The sequence below is a fragment of the Schistocerca cancellata genome, chromosome 2 (assembly GCF_023864275.1).
Source record: "Schistocerca cancellata isolate TAMUIC-IGC-003103 chromosome 2, iqSchCanc2.1, whole genome shotgun sequence".
Classification (NCBI taxonomy): domain Eukaryota; kingdom Metazoa; phylum Arthropoda; class Insecta; order Orthoptera; family Acrididae; genus Schistocerca; species Schistocerca cancellata.
In genome coordinates, this window is record NC_064627.1 from 756,201,528 (window position 1) to 756,220,532 (window position 19,005).

A 19,005-nucleotide genomic window follows, 5' to 3' on the forward strand; every position below is an offset into this window, starting at 1 on the left:
AAAACGGTGGAAGCAAACGTAGGTACTCTGCAAGCCTTCTGACGGCGTGTGGCGGAGAGTAACCCCCCCCCCCCCCCCTTTTCCCTATTACATTTCCGAATGGCGCGTGTGAAGAATGAATGAGAGTAAGCATCTCTATTGGCTCTAGTTTCTCGAATTTTCTCGTCGTGGGCATTTCGTGAGACTTATTTGGAAGGAAGTAATATACTGTCCGACTCTTCCCGGAAAGCCAGTCGCAGTGGCCGAGCGGTTCTAGGCGCTTCAGTCTGGAACCGCGCGACCACTACGGTCGCAGGTTCGAATCCTGCCTCGGGCATGGATTTGTGTGATGTCCTTAGGTTAGTTAGGTTTAAGTAGTTCTAAGTTCTAGGGGACTGATGACCTCAGATGTCAAGTCCCATAGTGCTCACAGCCATTTTTGAAGTTCGGTGACGATTTGGATAGTCATATCGTTGTATTCCATAGGCTCCTTGGTAGCTCTGCAAGATCGCATTACTGACAAGGACATCACACACATCCTCGCCCGAGGCAGGATTCGAATCTGCGAGCGTAGCGGTCGCTCGGTTCCAGACTGTAGCGCCTAGAACCGCACGGCCACTCCGGCCGGCTCATTGAACTTCCGCGATGTTTCAATCGTGGGGCGTAAACTCAGCCAGAAGCAGGAAACGGTGTGAAACAAGACTCGTCCGACCGAATGACTTTCTCCCACTGATCCATAGTCCAGATTTTATGGCTTCGTGTTACGGGCATTTGCATCACTGCGGTTTCCTGACACTGGAGCACGCTTCGTGTTGTTTTGGTGCTGATAGGCTTCACGAGTACGACATTTAGCTCTGCAGTGACTTTTCCAGCATTCTACCACTTATTTCCCGCCACAGCCCTCTTCAATGACCGTCCGTCACGATCGATCAACACACAATCTCGCCGGTGGTGTGACTTAGTGGATGATCATTTTCCATATTCCCTGTAAGCCGTATAAATCTTCAACATAATGCTTCGTGGAATACCAAACACTTCGACTACTTTGATTCCGGAAGCGCCCACCATATGAGCAACAACTTGCCCACATTCGAGGTCACTTGACATGATGTTTTCTAACAGAATACTTTTAATACCATGACTGACACACCGTATTGCGGACATTGCAGAACTGCCGTTCACGGTCAAATACAGAGTGTACATAAATTCCGGGAACACTTTCAGTTATTTACTGCACAAGAACTAAACGTTGTACAGGTGTCATACATATTCCATTTTGAAGAGAAACTCTGAAAGTTTTCTTTACAAACATTCGATATGCGAACCATGAGTGACCCGGCAGACTTCAATACGGTAATCGAATTCTTGCCATACCCGTCCCAGCATGCCATCGTCGACTGTGGCAGTCGCTTCCCGTATTGTCTTCCGTAGCTCTGCTACATGATTTGGTAGGGGCGGTACATAGACCACATCTTTAATGCGTCCCCACAGAAAAAATTCACACGGAGTGAGTTCTGGTAATCGAGGGGGGGGCGGCATTTCATGAAACAGCTGTCCCGTTCTGTAGCACGGCCGATCCATCGATGTGTCAGCTCCGTGTTCAGGTACCCACGAACTGCACGATGAAAATGGGCTGGAGCCCCATCCTGCTGAAAGATGAACGGAGAGTCCGATTGCATTTGAGGCCTCAGCCATTGCTGCAACATGTCCAAGTAGGAATATCCATTGACAGTGCTCTCGTACGCGCTCCATATCTTCACTCGCACTGGGACCTCCGCTTCTCTTTGCCGGGCACAAGCAACCCGTCCGTCGTAACGAATTTGTTGTGCCAGCGGTACATGGCCTTCCTTGTTGGTGGCCTCTTACCGTACTTGGTTCTAAACATCCGTTGAACAGCTGTAGCACACTTGTTTTTGTCGAACTCCAATACACAGAAAGCTCACTACGCACTTGAACTCGTCATGTTTGCAACCAGCGCCAACTATCGGCAAATTACCGAACTATTCTGTAGCGGTATACATGAGAAAAAAAAAACTTTTCAGGGTTTCTCTTCAAAATGACATATGTTTGATATCTGTACAATATTTGGTTCTTGTGAAATAAATAACTGAAAGTGTTCCAGGACTTTATGGACAACCTGTACTTACAACAGTGCCACCTGCAGGCTTCGATAGCATCTACATTTATGTACAAGAATGTATTTCTCACGGCGTTTTCGTATTTTTGTCCAACCTTTGTGTGTGCTTGTATTTCACCTTGTTTCTGAAGTAATTGGAGGTTACTAGGTAGAGCACGTGCTCCCTCTAGATAAAATTATTTTTTTTAATCCACAGATGCCTAAAAGCGACGTAGCGTACTCCACTCACCAGTGAAGATTTCGAGCCCCATACGTCCATATAGTGCAAGAGCTTACCACAGCAGGATTCCACCACTAACACCACCAAAGTATTGCTACGGTTGTGTCATGCACCAATATCCTTCCAAAAGAAGAATGTACGAAAATGATTCTGTAAACAGCAGCGGAATTTTTCTGTGAAGAGCTCATGCCTTCTTTCGTTGATGGTACAATCTCGTTGCTCGCTCTCAGCAGTATGGGACTTAACATCTGAGGTCATCAGTCTCCTAGAACTTAGAACTACTTAAACCTAACTAACCTAAGATCATCACAAACGTCCATGCCCGAGGCAGGATGCGAACCTGCGACCGTAACAGTCGCGCAGTTCTAGACTGAAGCGCCTAGAACCGCTTGGCCACATTGGCCGACAATCTCGTTGCTGCCAACGGTAAAATAAATGGGTTGCCTCTGTACTGCCGTGAATAGTAAACAAACTGCCCTTAGTCTGGTATAGATACCAACGTATCTGAGACTGCGAGCCGGCCGGTGTGGCCGAGCGGTTCTAGGCGCTACAGTCTGGAACCGCGCGAACGCTACGGTCGCAGGTTCGAATCCTGCCTCGGGAATGGATGTGTGTGATGTCCTTAGGTTAGTTAGGTTTAAGTAGTTCTAAGTTCTAGGGGACTGATGACCACAGCAGTTAAGTCCCATAGTGCTCAGAGCCATTTGAACCATTTGAGACTCCGATGCACAGTTTTTACCGGGGGGCCTGAAAGTCCAGAGGCAGCTTTATGCTTCGCAAAGTATTGTCTCCTCGACACCGCGCTGGAATTCGTCGTGCAGCTAAATCCAGATATGAGAACTGACCTGTTTCTATCGATCTAGTGTTCAGAACTGGATGCGATGTAGCTCCACATCGTAAGATTTACGAAGAGACTACACTTTTTTCAATGTGCAGTTGCCAATACAAACGATAAATAATGTGTCCACTGATATTCAGTACCTCTGAGCCATGTGCCTATTTGCAGCAGGAACAACTCTTTTACAACATAAATAGCACAATTCCTACTTGGGGGAAGTCTTGTGCCATTTAGTGCACAATCTTACGTTTAGAACACTAGTGTATTGACTCCAGTGGGAAACTTACATACAGGTAAGGCGGTGCTCTAAATTGGCACTTAGTTCGTTTTCGTATGCATCTGGACTAACCTCTTAACAAGTAGAAACTCCAGATAAAACTATTTCGGGTTTATGGTAAGAGAATAACTCGTATGTAACCTCAAGCATAAGTCAGACGAGGTCAACGTAACTAGTGATAAAAGTATGCCGAAAGGGTGGAGAGACACTGCAACAAAATGATTATAGAAGTCAAGTAATCTACCCTCTGATGTTATCTATAGCGAAGTGGTAAGAAATTACACACTAAAATGAGCACTAATATTTCACAGCACTGTTGATACCCTTCTAAATAATATCACAATTGATTCATATCATTTGTCGTACTGGACACTGAAGGTTTTTTATTTCCTTCGAGACGGAAACCATACGCATTGACCCTTCACACTACTTTGCCTTACTTTTTCACCAGTGGAAAATCAGCCTTCATGGTTCCTTGTTGAGACCACGGAGCCAGAGCTGCGTATTGTCCCGCCGTAAATACACGCCTCTTAGCCCAGCTCGTCGATATCCTGTTATTCTTCGTTGGATAGGTTAGCATGCATGGCCTAGCACCCGCACAGAGATTGAATCGAAGCTATATCCTAGAAAAAGGAATCATATCAAAAATGTCGAACTGAAACTATAACTTCATCTCAATGATCTTCAGAATGAGGCCATGTGAAGTAGAAAAACATTAAATACTCCCCGACAGCCATATCTTCATTAAACAATTGAGACTAAAACTCTGCGCCAAAGGCAGCTCTCTTGCGTAAACATGAAGTACATTGAGCCATAAGACGGTGCACCGAAACCGGTCTACAGCAACCATCACAAACTGGTGAAGGCGTAGACGTATCCCGTTAATCTTGTAACAGCCACTTCTTTTCATTTGGGTGACTGCACTCTGTGGTTTGTGTGGCTCCTGCCATGTTATTCCCATTATTTTCGACGTAAACGATCCGTACTTGCTGAATATTCCCACACAAACCGGTCTTCTTAGACGATAGGAAATCCCATCAATTTATGAAAGGAAGTTATTCAGCTCATAGATTCTGAAGAGAAATCTTAAGTAGGCCTACTGTCTGAAATGGCTCATTCACTAGTTAAAGCTGTGACTGTGCGCAACATTTTAAAATAAATTTCATTGCTTGTAGTTTCTCACTTTATATCCTTTAGGGGTACAGTGATTTGAAAAAAAGGACTTTCATCAAAAGCGGATTGCCCTTCAACAAGATGGGATAATTCCATATTCACTTCGGTTTTATGTTTTTGGGTTTTACTCAGCCACTAACTGACAAACCCGACACATCCCGGGTATTCCTTTTTCTCAATTTCTATTGGAAACGAAAAAAAACTCTATTTGTTGTGTAATATCGAAAAAATTTCATTTCTATATGTTCGTGAAATCACTTTTGAAAGCTCGAAACAGTTTTTGTACGCCTGGCGCAGCTGCTTCACGCATGTACAACGCAATTTTCTAAACTCCTATGCCAACTCCTCTTCATAGCTACATAGGCAGCTGTTGTCTACACCTACAGTCGTTTGCGCTTCGCAGTTGAAAGCTGTCGAAAGTGCTGCCAGGTGTTAGGGATTTCCTCGAATGTCTTAGTACTAAAACTCATTGCATGATGCGACATTTTTTCGCGGTTCGCAGTGTTTATGATTTCATGTCTCTTAAACTATGAATCGTATAATGCTACACTATGTGATCAAAAGTATCCGGACACCTGGCTGAAAATCACTTACAAGTTCGTGGCGCCCTCCATCGGTAATGCTGGAATTCAATATGGTGTTGGTCCAGCCTTATCCTTGATGACAGCTTCACTGTCGCAGGCATACATTCAATCAGGTGCTGGAAGGTTTCTTGGGGAATGGCAGCCCATTCTTCACGGAGTGCTGCACTGAGGAGAGGTGCCGATGTCGTTCGGTGAGGTCTGGCACGAAGTCGGCGTTCCAAAGCATCCCAAAGGTGTTCTGTAGGATTCAGCCCAGACCTCTGTACAGTCCAGGCCATTACACGTACGTTACTGTTTTGTAACCACTCCACCACAGGCCGTGCATTAAGAACAGATGCTCGATTGTATTGAAAGATGCAATCACCATCCTCGAATTGCTCTTAAACACCAGGAAGCAAGAGGGTGTTTAAAACATCAATTAAGGCCTGTGCTGTGATCGTGCCACGCAAAAACAACAAGGGGTGCAAGCCCCCTCCATGAAAAACATGACCGCACAATAACATCACCGCCTCCGCCAATTACTGTTGACACTACACACGCTGGCAGATGACGTTCACCGGGCATTCGTCATACCCACAGCCTGCCATCTGATCGCCACATTGTGTACCGTGATTCGTCACTCCACACAACGTTTTTCCACTGCTGAGTCGTGCAATGTTTACGCTCCTTACACCAAGCGAGGCGTCGTTTGGCATATACCGGCGTGATGTGTGGCTTATGAGCAGTCGCTCGACCATGAAATCCAAGTTTTCTCACCTCCCACCTAACTGTCATAGTACTTGAAGTGGAATTCCTGTGTGATGGTGTGGATAGATGTCTGCCTATTACACATTACGACCCTCTTCAGCCGTCGGCGGTGTCTGTCAGTCAACAGATGAAGTCGGCCTGTACGCTTTTGTGCTGTACGTGTCCCTTCACGTTTCCACTTCGCACGGGTAACAGTGGACCTAAGGGTGTTTAGGAGATCTCGCGTACAGACGTATGACACAAGTGTCACCCAATCACCTGACCACGTTCGAAGTCCATGAGTTTCACGGATCGCCCCATTCTGCTCTCTCACGATATCTAGTGAATACTGAGGTCGCTGATATGGAATAACTGGCAGTAGGTAGCAGAAAAATGCACCTAAAATGAGAAACGTATGTTTTTGGGGGTCCCGGATCCTTTTGACCACATACTGTATATTTTTGTAGGTATATTCAGCGGCATATATCGATACTGTCTGCAAAATATGTTGCGAATAGACTTCTTATTTTTTATGACGTAGTATCTCTTGAACTATGATAGGTATATGGTTCTTACCCCCACAGCAATTGTTGCGTGATGTTAAGGGGTATGTGTACCAAGTTTGATAGAAAACGGTGGGGTGGTTATTACACAAATACTTTTTATAAAATGTATGGGTATTCTGACGTTCTGATCTACACTTCAATATTTCAGCATTATTCTGTAGCACTACATTTCAAAAGCTTCTATTCTCTTTTTATGCAAATTTTTTACCGTTCATTTTTCACTTTCATACATGGCTATACTCCATACAAATACCTCCAGAAAACACTTTCCACAACTTGTATCTGTATTCGATGTTGACCGCTTTCTCTTCTTCAGAAACACTTTTTTTGCAATTGCCAGTCTGCATTTTATATCCCCACTACTTCGGCCATCGTCATTTACTGTCCAAATAGCAAAACTCACATTCTACATATAGTGTCTTGTTTCCTAATCTATAGCCTTCAAAAGAGCCGGATTTAATGCAACTACATTCCATTATTCTTGTTCTGCTTTTGTTGACGTTCATCTTATATCTTGCTTTCAAAACGCTGTCCATTCTTTTCAGATTCATTTCCAGGTCCTTTTCATTCTCTCACAGAGTAACAGTGTAATTGGCAGACCTCAAACTTTTTTTATTTTTTCTCACTTACATTTAACTCCTACGCCACTTATTTCTTTTGGTTTCCTTTACTGCTTGGCCTATGTACAGACTGAAGAATATCGGAGATTTTACGTAGTCGTCTGAATCCCCGACATTCTGCATCAGTGGCCTAGAGTAGCTGCCAATGAAAATTTTTGTCACGTTCCCCATCACAGTACGCTTGTGAACAGATATATCTCTTTTAATAAATACTCATTTAATTCCCGTCTAATAAATGGACGCAAGTAAGGTTTTCTGTTGAGATATTATTTGTAGGTAATGTGTTATACTGGAAAGGGACTATTTGCTCCGAGTCGGCCGTTTGTCGTTGTACAGAATGGATTCAGATTAATTGCAAAAAGACTATTCTATTCATGCTGTCAGACTGCGTTGACAAAAGGCTTGTTTGTCCCGTAGAGAATTTTTTGCTGCAGTTCACATGGCGGTGTGGTTTCATCTGACTCTGTTTTGCGCCTCGGCTGTTTGCTGCCAGGCGTCCTAACACCATGCTGGAAATTCTCCTCGCGCAAGCGACGGCTAGGCACAGAACGTTTGTGCCCTTTAAGGAGCAAATTAAATGTAATGTGTATGTGAACTCAAAACTCGATCGAACTATTACACGCTCAGTAATAAACAATACCGGATGCTACTATTAAATTACTCTGCGCTGCGTGGCGAGAGTTAGTCGCACACAACCTAGTGCTTTATTGATCTGCGAGAAATCGAGTTGTGGTGCTGATGAATAACGCATGTGTTGTATTCCGAGAAACGTATTACACAACGGATTACAATCCAGTTACTCCAGCAGTACCAAACCAAGAAGGCGAGAGATCTGTAGTTTCATATGATGAGAAACTTCGTATCAGGAAGTGGATTTTAACATTAATTACAGGAGTAGGGATGCGGAAGCATTTTAGACAAAAATTTTTAAAAAAAGTCACTGTAGCGCCAGCTGGAGTTTACGAGACCGAGTCATAAACCGAATAAAGAATATTTTTTAACCGTTCGCGAAAATACACTACTGGCCATTAAAATTGCTACACCAAGAAGCAATTCAGATGGTAAACGGGTATTCATTGGACAAATATATTATACTAGAACTGACAGTCAAACAGAGCTTGGATGGCGTGCACAAGTACAACTGCCCATGCAGCTTCAACACGATACCACAATTCATCAAGAGTAGTGACTGGCGTATTGTGACGAGCTAGTTGCTCGCAACCATTGACCAGACGTTTTCAATTGGTGTTATATCTGGAGAATGTGCTAGCCAGGGCAGCAGTCGAACATTTTCTCTATCAAGAAAGGCCCGTACAGGACCTGCAACATGCGGTCGTGCATTATCCTGCTGAAATGTAGGGTTTCGCAGGGATCGAATGAAGGGTAGAGCCACGGGTCATAACACACCTGAAATGTAACGTTCACTGTTCAAAGTGCCGTCAATGCGAACAAGAGGTGACCGAGACGTGTAACCAATGGCACCCCATACCATCACGCCAGGTGATACGCCAGTATGGCGATGACGAATACACGCTTCCAATGTGCGTTCACTGCGATGTCGCCAAACACGGATGCGACCATCATGATGCTGTAAACAGAACCTGGCTTCATCCGAAAAAATGACTTTTTGCCACTCGTACACCCAGGTTCGTCGTTGAGTACACCATCGCAGGCGCTCCTGTCTGAGATGCAGCGTCAAGGGTAACCGCAGCCATGGTCTCCGAGCTGATAGTCCATGCTGCTGCAAACGTCGTCGAACTGTTCGTACAGATGGTTGCTGTCTTGCAAACGTCCCCATCTGTTGACTCATGGATCGAGACTTGGCTGCACAATCCGTTACAGCTATGCGGATAAGATGCCTGTCATCTCGACTGCTGGTGATATGAGGCCGTTGGGATCAAACACGGCGTTCCGTATTACCCTCCTGAACTCTCCGATTCCATATTCTGCTAACAGTCATTGGATCTCGACCAACGCAAGCAGCAATGTCGCAATACGATAAACCGCAATCGTGATAGGCTACAATCTGACCTTTATCAAAGTCGAAAACGTGATGGTACGCATTTCTCCTGCTTACACGAGCGTCACAACAACGTTTCACCAGGCAACGCCGGTCAACTGCTGTTTGTGTATGAGAAATCGGTTGGAAACTTTCCTCATGTCAGCACGTTGTAGGTGTCGCCACCGGCGCCAATCTTGTGTGAATGCTCTGAAAAGCTACTCATTGGCATATCACAACATCGTCTTCCTGTCGGATAAATTTCGCGTCTGTTGCACGTCATTTTCGTGAAGTAGCAATTTTAAGGGCCAATAATGTATGAAAACAAGAAGACAGATTAAGCTGACAAGACATGTTGAGCAGCGTTATACACCGTCCAGCAACATTACCGTGACCACAGCCTATGTTCGACGTCAACGTGTAACAACAACTCACAGAAGACAGGTGGCAGCACTAGCAGTGGAGGATATATAAAACTTGTTAGGGTAGCGCGGAAAACAGCGCAGTTGTTGTAATATTGAAATGGAGCGCTTTGTCTGAAGTTGAAAAAAGCATGATCGTTGGCTTTCGGGCCGAGGATGTAAGCATTTCCGAAACGGTTAAATTTTTAAACTTTTTACGTGCCGCCATGGATAAAGTATACTGTGCATGGCAAAATGGCGCTCTCCACATGCGGCGCCGAGGCAGGTGTGGTGCGCCTCTGGCCCTAGATGACAGGGGTGGACGTTGACTGTGGAGATTATACGGGCGAATAGGCGCGCAACTGTTGATGAACTGACCGCCCAGATGAGCCAAGGGGTCACTAATAGCGTCTACTCAACGATCGTTCAGCTAATGTCCCTGCTTATGGGCCTCTTCAGCAGGGACCTGTTTCATGCACCCATGCTGACTTCTGTTTGGTAGTAGGCTGTTTAGGTTTTTATGTTGGTAACGCCACGTAGCGCTCTATATGAAAATCACTGACTGTGCTGTGTGAAGTCTGTGGCTGGTTTGCATTGTTGGAATATTTGCTATTTTAGTGTTGGGTAGTTGGATATGAACAGCGCGTAGCGTTGCGCAGTTGGAGGTGAGCCGCAAGCAGTGGTGGATGTGGGGAGAGAGATGGCAGAATTTTGAGAGCAGACGATCTGGACGTGTGTCCATCAGAAAGAGTAAATTTGTAGGACTGGAGGTCATGAACTGATATATATATATCATGAATTTTGTACATTATTAAGGTAAATAAATTGTTTGTTCTCTATCAAACTCTTTCATTTGCTAACTACGCCTATCAGTAGTTAGTGCCTTGAGTAGTTAGAATCTCTTATTCAGCTGGAAGTATTGGCGCACGCTGTATTGCAGTAGTTTGAGTAACGAAGATTTTTGTGAGGTAAGTGATCCATGAAAGGTATGGGTTATTGTTAGTCAGAGCCATTCTTTTGTAGTTTGTAGGGATTATTGAAAGTCAGATTGCGTTGCGCAAAAAAAAAAAAAAAAAAAAAAAAAAAATTGTGTGTCAGTTTAGTGATGATCAGAATAAGTAAAGTCTGAGTGTCTGAGTACGTTCAGTTTTGCTCAGCTGTTTGAAAACCAAATAACGTAAGGGGTTAACCAGTACAGTAATTGATAAATTTTTCGAAGGGGACGTTTCATGTTCATTGGCGGCGAAGGTTGGAATTTTCACGAAAACACCGCAAATGGACGTCCACTGAACGGCGACAGGTGGCCTTTTCAGATGAATCAGGCTTTCTGCTCCATCGGGCAGATGGGTGTTGGTGAGTGCGGCGCGAAGCGTCTGAAAGCAATCGGCCAGGCTTCCAAAGCAAAGGGCCAGACTGGAGGAGGGAGCGTTACGGTCTGGGGAATGTTTCCGTGGCATTTTCTGAGCGATCTCTTCAATCTGGAAGGCACAATGGGTCAACACAGGTATGTATCTGACCTTGGGGACCTTGTCCATCCCTACATGCACTTTGTTTCTCCTCGGGACGATGGCATCTACCAACAGGACAACGCAACGTCTCACGCAGTTCGCAGTGTAAGTGATGAGTTCACTGTACTTCCCGGATTTAAACTCAGCCGAGAATCTGTGGGACCACCTCGATCGGGCTGTACGCGCTAAGCATCCTCAACCGAGAAACGTAGCGCAGCTGGCCATAGAATTGGAGTCAGCGTGGCTCCTCATCCCCGTCGATACTTTCCAGAACCTCACTGACACTCTATCTGCATTCGTCGTAGCGCTCCGTGCTGCAAACGGCGGTTACTCAGGCTTTCGACAAGTGTTCACATTAATGTGACTGGACGGTGTAAATAAACAATATGATTGTGTTTCCTCATTTTGAGAAGACGGAAGGAAACATCTCTTTTACTTGCTAAAATCAACCTAAAGCCAAGATAGCATAGATATTTTTCTTAAATTTAAAACAACCGGTTTCGACAGGTTTTGCTGTTATCTTCAGGCCTGAAAAACCTCTTTGTTAAGAGACGTATTCATTTTAAGTTGTACGTCACTCCAAGTTGTCATGTAGATAAAAAACAGCACTTTATAAAAGGTCTGTCACAGATAAATATTTAGAAACATAAAGGAATCAAATGGTCATGTCCATATACAGGGTGCGGCGCATAAATCCGAACAAATGGAACTTTTCTAAAAAGCAAATTTATTAAAACCAAATACAAATGAAAATGACTCGATGTAACCCCCTTCAGCCGCAATGACCACCTTCGGTCTTATCCTGAAGCGAGCGGACGCACTTTTTAAAACAGCGCTGTCCATATTCGCGAATGCTGCTTCCATAGAGATGAGACATTAGGGTGCCTCGTCTTATTTGTAACTCTTTCGACTACGGTCCAAACACAGTAGTTGAGGGAGTTCAAACGCGTTATCCGAGAGCCAGTTTTGAGCTAAACGACTCGTGTGAGATTCCCCTCTGCCATCCAACGCATTGTTCACTCGCTGACATTCAATACCGACGCCAGTTTCCTCGGCGATTGCCCTGGGTTCTCCGAAGTCAACTCCTGAACCGTTTCGGTCTGAACCTTTTCGGCGACTGCCGCAGTTTGTGACACACATTTCCTAAAATGGGGTTTCCTCGCCGGTCTGGTAGAACCTTCCGAAGCCTTCTCCGAAGCATTATTCTTGGTCACAATATGGTAAAATGTTGATCTCTGATACCCGAAGAATGGAACTATTTTAGTCTGGTTATGGGTTGTGGAGACACTGGCACGCCACTGCTCCCCAGCCACTACGATTGATGAACTCTGGCATAAGCTAAGGCAGCATGGAATGATGTAACTGTGTCATCCAAGATTAGTCCACTCGATACACAGCATTGTTGCTGCCTGATGTGGCAGCTTTGTGATTTAATTTTGTTTCCATCTATAAATTTAATCTTACGTTCAATCTACTATATTGTATATTTATAATAAGTAAAATTTTGTCGTGATCGCCTCTGTAGCCGAATGGTCTGCGTTGATGCCTCCGGTGCGGACACTTGGGTTCGATTCTGAGGTGGGGAGGTATGGAACGCGGTCCACCCAGCTTCGTGAGACCAGATGAGGAGCAGCTACTGTAAGGAGCAACGGCATCATTGGGATTCAACCCCTGGCAATGACGGCTAGAAAGACTGGCTACACGCTGAGCAGATGTCCAACGCCCTCGAGGATAAGGTCATTTTATTGACAAGATCAACATCGATACAAATTCGGACCAAATGAAACACACGTCACAGTATGTGGTGCCCAAAGAGTCATGCCACTGCACAGTGCAGGCCCACCCCTAGTGGAAATGCAGTCGCGTATTTTTGCATGCAAACGCTCACAAAGGTGCCGAAAGACATCCAGCGATAGATTGTTCCAGGGGTTTTGCACCTTTTCCTGAAATTCAACAATGGTCTTTGCAAGCTCTGGGAAAGCGAATAGGTTCCCAGATGATGTCCCGTGCGGTTCTGTTAGTGAGGGATCTGGTGCTCTTGCTGGCGAGAGCGGTTGTTGATCACTATGAGCAGCACGTTACGTCACAGAAGCCGTATGTGGGCGTGCACTGTCCTGTCGAAAATCCACATTACCTACCTATCTAAGGAATGGTAGTAACATGGTGTGCAAAGCAGCAGACCCTGGTTACTTCAATATGCAGAAGTACCAAATATGACTGCGAGGTGTAACTGACACCACAAAGCCTTGGTTTGGACCTGTGTGTCGTGGCGAGTGCACTAAAGAATAGGCCTACGCCGAACATCTGTATGTCCACCACTCTCATCACGGAAGACAGCGGAGTGCCGTTCCACTCTCCAGTCGACTCTTTCACGACACCAGAGCGCCTGTGCTTGGCGGTGTCGCAGTGTCAGCGTTAGCCTGGATAGAGGCACACGTGATCGGAGTTCTGCTGCAGGCAGACGGTTCCCAGTGGCTCTCGATGGCACAACAGGTATATCATGTGTTCGGGTTTCGTTCCTTGATGATGTCCAGTCACCCACAGCTGCTCGCACAACGCGTCGATAGTGGCGTCCGTCTGTACAACACAGACGCCCGGAAACTGATGTACACGTGTGGGAGTTATCCACAGAAGACGGCAGTATGCGGAGACCCACCATCGGTCAGCTACAGTGGGCAGCAACGTCTTCATCTACCTTCCGGCAGATCGACAATGCGACTATGATCAAATGGGTGAAGTTATTCAACAGGATTATTCGTATACTGGTCGGCGAGGCATGGTTGTACCCTAAAATGATTGTTGCAAACACTGTTCACAACTAAATTCATCACGGCTACTACCAGAAAAGTCAACACAGCCGGGCCTTCAGAGCACCAGTTCATCGCCGAAAATTGTAACAAACGAAATACTAACACTGGAAACCGCCAGTATGAACATATTTTACCCTGGTGCCCTTGAATACAGTTCCTGACGGTGGCACCTTTTTTTGTGTTCTTTTGCCCGGCAGTGTGGATGGCTTCTCTTATTGACTTATAGGCAGCAGTCGGCCAATCTGACTAGAAACTAAAAATTCAAAAAAAGTTCAAAGACAAGATTGCTAAAAAGAAGTAAGTAATTCATGCGATTTCTGTTCATCCTCTTTCAGATCAGAGGTGGCAGCATAGCTCTGCGAAAATGGTAATCCAAAAATGGTTTTTTTTTTTTTAGCGATCTCGGCTTGTGAAGTTGTCTTCAGTGACCGTACAGAGCAGATCGCTTCTGTATTTCAGGATTGTACAACAATAGGGCTAGGTTAAAGGGCCAATCAGTGAGTTGAGTGGCCTTTAGTTAGTCTTCTTGGCGTTTCAGTGTAGTCACCAGTAGTGTACTACAATCCAAATTAGTTCAGGAGGTACGCGCGAGCGCGCGCACTCGCACACACGCACACACGCACACACATACACAAACAAACACACACACACACACACACACACACACACACACACACACACAGAGAGAGAGAGAGAGAGAGAGAGAGAGAGAGAGAGAGAGAGAGAGAGAGAGAGAGCTCCTGGTGCCAAAGAAAATGAAATAATGGAATAGCTTGATATGACTTCGTTGTCTCCTTCTTTCGCAAATGACCTCAGTAGTTGAGCGCCCTTAAACCCCCCCCCGTTGTCTCCTTCATAATTTACTGCGTGGCTCCGTGACAGTCCAGCGCAGTATGCGGTAGACGCGCTACCTGTCAGCTACAGTGTGCAGCAACGTGTTGGTAAACAAGTTCGCGGTCAACGTTTATGTGTTTAAAAGCGGATAGACGATTCAAAAAGAACCAAATTATTCACTAATTCATTGCAGGGCGACAGATAACGGTGAACGGCCATCCATAAGTACATGTCCTATGCCATAAGCCATCGACCTGTGATAGCCGCTCGTCACACTGCACCGAGAATGAACTGGGCGTAAAAACACAGTCTTTTGACGCTACAAGCATAAAAAAGCTGATCTTTTCTAATCTAGATCTACATCTACATGACAACTCTATAACTCACACTTCAGTGATCGGCAGAGTGTTCATCAATCCACTTTTCAATAGTGATTTCTCTACCCTTCTACTCTCTCTAACAGCTCGCCGGAAGACGAACTCTTCAATCTTCCCGTGCGAGTTTGATTTCTCTTGTTCTATAACCATGATCATTTCCCCATATGCAGGCGGAAGTCAACAAAATACACTACTGGCCATTAAAATTGCTACACAAAGAATAAATGCAGATGATAAAGGGGTATTCATTGGACAAATATATTATACTACAACTGACATGTGATTACATTTTCACGCAGTTTGAGTACATACATCCTCAGAAATCAGTACCCAGAAGAAACACCTCTTGGCCGAGCGGTTCTAGGCGCTACAGTCTGGCACCGCGCGACCACTACGGTCGCAGGTTCGAAACCTGCCTCGGGCATGGATGTGTGTGATATACTTAGGATAGTTAGGTTTAAGTAGTTCTAAGTTTTAGGGGACTGATGACCTCAGAAGTTAAGTCCCATAGTGATCAGAGCCATTTGAACCAACCACCTCTGGCCGTAATAACGGCCTTGATACGCCTGGGCATTGAGTCAAACAGAGGTTGCATGGCGTGTACAGGTATAGCTGCCCATGCAGCTTCAACACGATACCACAGTTCATCAGGAATAGTGACTGGCGTATGGTGATGAGCCAGTTTCTCGGCCACCATAGACCAGACGTTTTCAGTAGGTGACAGATCTGGAGAATGTGCTGGCCAGGGCAGCAGTCGAACATTTTATGTATCCAGAAAGGCCCGTACAGGACCTGCAGCAAGCGGTCGTGCATTATCCTGCTAAAATGTAGGGTTTCGCAGGGTACGAATGAAGGGTAGCGCCACGGGTAGTTACACATCTGAAATGTAACGTCCACTGTTCAAAGTGCCGTCAATGCGAACAAGAGGTGACCGAGATGTGTAACCTGTGGCACCCTGTACCATCACGCCGGGTAATACGCCACTATGGCGAAGACGAATACACGCTTCCAATGTGCGTTCACCGCGATGTCGCCAAACACGGATGTGACCATTATGATGCTGTAAACAGAACCTGGCTTCATCCGAAAAAATGACGTTTTGCCATTCGTGCACCCAGGTTCGTCGTTGAGTACACCATCGCAGGCGCTCCTGTCTGTGATGCAGCGTCAAGGGTAACCGTAGCCATGGTCTCCGAGCTGATAGTCCATGCTGTTACAAACGTCGTCGAACTGTTCGTGCAGATGGTTGTTGTCTTGCAAACGTCCCCATCTGTTGACTCAGGGATCGAGACGTGGCTGCACGATCCGTTACAGCCATGCGGATAAGATGCCTGTCATCTCGACGGCTAGTGATACGAGGCCGTTGGGATCCAGCACGGCGTTCCGTATTACCCTCCAGAACCCACCGGTACCATATTCTGCTAACACTCATTGGATCTCGTCCGACGCGAGCAGCAATGTCGCGATTGGCTAAATCCGATCTTTATCAAAGTCGGAAACGTGATGGTACACATTTCTCCTCCTTACACGAGGCGTCACAACAACGTTTCACCAGACAACGCCGGTCAACTGCTGTTTGTTTATGAGAAATCGGTTGGAAACTTTCCTCATGTTAGCACGTTGTAGGTGTCGCCACCGGCGCCAACTTGAGTGAATGCTCTGAAAAGCTAATCATTTGCATGTCTCAGCATTTTTTCCTGTCTGTTAAATTTCGCGTCTTTAGCACGTCATCTTCGTGGTGTAGCAATCTTAATGGCCAGTAGTGTACTTTCGCATTCAGAGGAAAACTCGGAGTTGAAATTTCGTGAACAAATATCGCCGCATCTTCCTACTGCCTCTTCTAATTCTTCTGCCAGTAAAACGCTGTCTCTGTCTCTCGTTGTACACATCAATAAATACTAATTAAAGGGCATGTCGAAACTGCTTGAGGCAATGTATGTCTCTTGTCAACAGGCCTCATTTGAGGTAAGTGATTTACACATTCAAGTGTGAGAGATGATTACCACCTCTTTTTAACAATGAAGAAACCTGGTGTCATATCTGTTGAGTGTAGAAGACGCTAATGGCTGTGTCTATAGAGTGGTACGTAGTTTGTGTTGTATGATGGTGAGAGAAGAGAGTGGATAAAACCCAATGCCGGTACATAGACTAATTTTGTCGAATACAGCCAGCTTAACATCCCAGAGTCACCATCCGATAGAAGGGTCACCATCTACATGGTCCCGTGCCCTCCCTCTATGATACATTGCGATGTGGTTTCTCATGTAGGCTGGGTCTTGGAGCTAAGTCTGCCAATCAGTATACTACACCTCCACCTTCCTTCCCCTTGGTGACCAAATACTGGAGACGCAGCCTTTTTCCCATCCTCGGGATCCGAACCGGCGAGCGGTGCATTAGCGACCTTGTCTAAGGAGGCGGATGATTTGTCCCTGAAATTAACACTGAGTAACTGTAATTTTCACGTCTCAGAGGTTACTGCTTGCTGTTTTATCATCTCAATGTAGCTATGTTTCATAAATTTTGCCTCGCAATAATTTGCGATATGGCTGTAGCTTCCTTTCTCTCTCTCTCTCTCTCTCTCTCTCTCTCTCTCTCTCTTTCTCTTTCTCTTATCTCTCGATCCCTCTCTCTGCTGCTGCTATAACGGCCTCTGTAAACCATAATCGCATCTAACACTGCATTAACCTCTGCATGGTACGCACTGTGTGAACTGACAGAGCCGTAGTCTGCGTGTTTCGTGTTACTTGTTGCACATTTTGAACACGATGTGCAGAAGAGATAAGAGTACATCATTTGCCCAGATAACTGTGGAGAGCCGCCTAGAAATGAAATCGCCTGTCCGGTGTGCCAGAAATTTAGCGTTTAACGCGTCATGTTAATCTGATCTGCGGTTTGCTCACCTCACCAAACAAGAAACAAGCGTCCGACGAGTTCTAGCTCTCTGCTAGCATCAACAAAATACACAAATATATATGCGAGTGACAATTAACAGTTTATGTTGTGATTTGTCACTGACTTGAGTATTTGTGTTTTGCTACGCAAAAAAATGGTTCTGAGCACTATGCGACTTAACTTCTGAGGTCATCAGTCGCTTAGAACTTAGAACTACTAAAACCTAACTAACCTATGGACATCACACACATCCATGCACGAGGCAGGACTCGAACCTGCGACCGTAGTGGTCGCTCGGTTCCAGACTGTAGCGCCTATAACCGCTCGGCCACTTCGGCTGGCTTTTGTTATGCAGATGGACTGTAACGGATATAGTCACTGCGGACGTCGATCGAGACTACAAGCTCTCCTATTCGAAGATGTGTACAATACATTATATTATTTAATGCTACTGTTTATCAATTCCTACCCATTCAACCACGTTTGTACGTCTCCCGCCCTCTGAAACTCTGAACGTGCTGAAAAGCAAGCGAACTGCACAGAGCAACTGTCTTTTAAGTCCCGGCTGTAGCTTCAAAAAAATGGTTCAAATGGCTCTGAGCACTATGGGACTTAACTGCTGTGGTCATCAGTCCCCTAGAACTTAGAACTACTTGAACCTAACTAACCTAAGGACTTCACACACATCCATGCCCGAGGCAGGATTCGAACCTGCGGCTGTAGCGGTCGCGCGGTTTCAGACTGTAGCGCCTAGAGCCACTCGACTACTCAGGCCGGCCCGGCTGTAGCTAATAGATGTTATTACGGTCTCCAAAGACCAGTCCTCGTACGACGACGACGACGACGTCAACCAACGCCATCACCACAATCACCACCACCAGGCACCACCACGACTTTCCTAATCATTAAAGACAAGAAATCCATGCAAATGCGTATTTTTAAAAACTCATTGCACATAGGTCAAACTTAGTACTTATTCATTTTATAACTTTCTAATTCCAAATGTGTATACTTTTTCCATTCATACTCGCATATTTTGACGTTTATGGGGATAAAAAAAACAT